We start from the raw sequence: 4,159 nt of genomic DNA on the forward strand, positions 1-4,159 counted from the left end.
TTTTTTCCATCATCTTCTGTCATAGATGTGTTATAATTGGCTCTTTGCACAAAGTTAAAAGGTAAAGCTTGATTCTGCGCAGAAGCGCAAACTACAATCCACTCTACATGTCATCTTTAGCCGATACTGCACTACAAGCTATATACTCCCATCACAAAACTGCTGTCTATTTCACAATGTGATCAAGGCATACAGGAATACATAATGGTGAACTGTTGTAAGAAATGGACTTTTGGCAAACCTGTATCACTCGATGAATGTGAACAATATACAAAATATACATATGATCTGTATGCAATCTACAGCTACAGTCTTCCTGAAGCTACATTCTGTACAGCCAAAGTCCATTAGAACCTCTACACAACAATCCTTGAAGAAGCATATAATAATAACCTGGCTTGACTATAGCAAAGTTCATAGAACACACACATGATCACAACTTACTTCAGGGCAAATCACATAGGTAAGTACAATACTGGACAATTGTTCATTCGTGTATTTAATATCTATGCTTGGAATGAGTATTAGAACCTAAGGGCAACATGTTATACATATTATACATATTCATTTCCAAGCAATGACACCATCTACTCAGTTCTGCATAGATACAAGACAACAACATTTAAAATACAGGTAATCTTCAATGCAGAGACTGAGTGCTGTGCAACATTACATCAAATGGTACATAATACAGTGGATTAATCCTCCTTCACTGTCAATTCAGTCAACCCAAAAAATCCTAAATTGTTTCAGCAGTATTTGGTAACATGCACTGCCACACAACATACTTGTCTACAAAAAGTGCAATGTAATAAAGGATATACATGAACCACCAAGTATGAAGTAAGCACATGCTTAGATAGGTTTGCTCATGCCCAGCAGGGCTGGCAAGTAACATACATGTATCTGTTTTATCAGTTATTTCAGAAAGACTTATTCAGTGAATGTATGTGATGAAATAAACTCTTGATGTTCACCTCTATGTTGATTGCTTAAAAAATAATTCTTTGACAAATACAATGCATGCCATTTACCCTAGCTTGTGTAGCAAACATGAGACTTCAACAGCATCTTTGGTGATACTGATAACTCTGTAGATGAAGCAAGGACTGGTAGAAGTAATGTACATTCTGTGGATCATAAAACAAAAAAGGTTTTAAAATGGGCATTCCATGTGCAGCCGGTTTCAAGGTAAGTTTATATTATATTCAATTCAAATGACAACGTGAACTACTCGAACTGATATCCACAATAGTGACACAATCGCACAAAATTACACAACTGTAGTTACGAATTCTTATCGTAATTTCGAACTGTACTGTGAGCACTTTCTATGTTCGTGTGCCGATACAAAATTGAACAACAACCCACAAGTCTATGACACGGGAATATATATCGCCCCCCTCCCCCTTAGCTGCCGAGCGAAAAATTTATGCACATTCACCGACATGTAGTTGCAACGAAAAGAGCTACAGTATATCCTTACGCCCCCACACATGTGCACCTAACAGTCTGTCCTGCTAACAGTAGTTGCTTGTACATGTAGTAGGATTCCCCATATCATGTGCATTATGTCATGTAGCTTCCGACCACTGTTGGTTTGGGAGCGCGCGGTGGTTCTTATATTTCCGTCGGGGTTCTGACGTTAAACTTTACCCATTGCAAATAAATTACACTGTTAACAAAGTCTACACATACCTTGTGTTTTGTGGAGACACGGAGCTGACCGGAAAATGGCTGTTGGTGGCCTAAAACAGCACTGGAAGAACACGATATCCTCCGGAGGCAGCCATATTTTGGCTTGTTTACGAAGCTCCGGGGACGTCCGCCCTCCGCAGTGGTCACAGTTCGAATGAACCCGCTTGGCCTAATTACCCATGTGCTTTGCGCGGACCCCTCCTGCCCCCCCTGACGGAGGGAACAAGACAGTAACAGGAGAGAGAGCCTGGCGTCTAAACAGTTTTGTCCTTTTCTGGACAGTGCTTGCTTGAAAAAAGTAATTGCAATCAAAAGAATACTTGTAAACATTTTACGGATTGCGTGACATCATGGCCGGGAATCCTTTTCATGAATATTTTGGCATGCCACCGAGCACTACAATGCTGTGCTGTGCTAGTAACCAGGATGACACTGGATCCCTGCTGATCGTTCATCAAGATAAAAGGGTCAACCGGCCACTGAGCATCGGCTGTGGCCCAGTGCATTACTCTCCAGGCAGAGGTTAGGCGCCGACTGTTTTTTAACGTTTTTAGTCGTTTTTATCGGGCTTTATACTTTGTCATTTTTCTTGAAGTACGCCAGCCAAGGTTTTGACACAGCAAGATATTTAAAAAAATAGAAAGCCTGATAAAAACGACTAAAAAAACAGCCGGAGCCTAATCTCTGCTTGGAGAGTATATACTGTGCATGCCAGGTCCGGACTGAGTACAAGATCACAACATTGATAAGGAAAGGACACTCTGGGGCATATACTACAGTACAGAACCTGGTGTAGTTGGAGATCAGAACCGTTACGAGTACTTATTTGTGAATCAAAAGGAGTGATTTACAACATAAACACGTGGTGTAAGGTTTATTCCTTTTCCCAATGAAGAGAGTAGTTTCAGCCAGCATTCGGTCATCATTCATGCAACCAAACACATTATCATATAGAGGTCAAATATGAATTCTAGTCTCTATCGGAATCCCATCAGCTGAAATTTAGAGTGACCATAGCAGGAGTTTAACTGTTTAACTTTAACTTTAAACGTCACTTGACTAGGCTGGTATAAAAACAACTAGCCTGGATTCCATACCCCAACCTCAAGATATATCTTTCGTGTTCGATAGATACTTGAGATCGGGCTGGGGTTTGGTAACCAGGCTAAAAAACAACTTTCAACTAAAAGAAAACAAGACCGAATTTTAGCGATGATGACCTTAGCCCGGATATACCAGACCCCAGCCCGATCTCAAAGACATTTTTTAGATCGGGCTGGGGTCTGGTATCCAAGCCAGGCTATCGAAACATCTGCTTGATTTTCCACCCCACCCAACATCTGCTTTGGCCTTCACGACCCACACTAAAATCATGTCAAGTAAATTCAACTTGAAGGAGTAACTCATTGATCAAAATAGTGAGGGAGGGGGTCTCACTAGTTTATGGCAAATGTAGGCTCTATTAGTATATGGGTAATGGAATGTGGGCTTGATCAAAAAAGCGATTTTCCGTGTTGCCAGGTCACCAGTCACATGATCAGATCAAAGGAATCAAAACGATTTCCAACCTTCTTCGTGTACGATTAGACTTTACACATGTACAGTTCTGGTGATATTATTAATACAATGGTATCCAAGACAAAAGTCTGCAAACCTTGTTCGCGTGTATAACAAGGCACCGTGTCCTTGCAAAAATGGCGCCAAAACTAAACAGCCCCCCCACCCCACCCCGTAACTAGAGCAACTCATCTCACACTGTGCGTAAGGTCCAGCATCGTCAACCATAATCTATTACCATACCATGATACTAGCACTGCATACTCGACAATATCAGCATAACACGATTTCCTACCTGTATTTGTTGTCTCTCCATTTCTCATAAACGGGCAGCCTGTTGTATCCAACTTTCGTCAGTATCTAACTTTCGTAATATGCCGAATCCTGGATATCCAGGAATCGTCCTGAGCAGAAGGACGATTCCTGGATATCCAGAAATCGTCGCAAACAGGACGCTTCCTGGATAGGCGACGGTGTTTATCCAGAACGTGTACGTGGGGGTGGAGCTTCCTGTTTTCGAGGGAGGAGACTATGCGGAGGGCGGGGGCATGTTGTTTTCGTCAGAAAGCCGCCATCTTTGTATCTCCCCGCAAGAAGATCGTGCAGTTTATTCTGTTGATCCTGGTGTTACATTACAGAACTTAAACGAATGTTGATAATAATACTTTGATATTTACATGTTACTTACGTATCAGGCCCAAAATGCTTTTTGCGTAATGAATTAACAAATGGCAGTCAAGTTGGGATAAAGTTACTGTTGTTTTCCGTATAGCGACACATTCACGGTAACGTGTTAATAGCATCCAGATGGCGTCCCTTTGTCACACAAGGCCTGGTCCACATCCTGGACATCCAGGAAACGGCTTGAACAGGAGGACGAATCCTGGATATCCAGAAAACGGCA

The 4,159-nt window shown here is 41.7% G+C and overlaps 1 long non-coding RNA gene across 1 annotated transcript in view; it reads right to left on the reverse strand.

Moving 5' to 3' along the window:
- LOC118404961 overlaps window positions 1-3,594 on the reverse strand; it is a 9,254-nt gene extending 5,660 nt beyond the window's left edge. Inside the window, exon 1 of the long non-coding RNA XR_004829826.1 lies at window positions 3,551-3,594. This is a non-coding gene — a long non-coding RNA (uncharacterized LOC118404961). The remainder of the gene's footprint in view (window positions 1-3,550) is intronic.
- Between the last annotated feature and the right edge of the window lie 565 nt (window positions 3,595-4,159).

Source organism: Branchiostoma floridae, chromosome 17 (assembly GCF_000003815.2).
Source record: "Branchiostoma floridae strain S238N-H82 chromosome 17, Bfl_VNyyK, whole genome shotgun sequence".
NCBI classification, from domain to species: Eukaryota; Metazoa; Chordata; class Leptocardii; order Amphioxiformes; family Branchiostomatidae; genus Branchiostoma; species Branchiostoma floridae.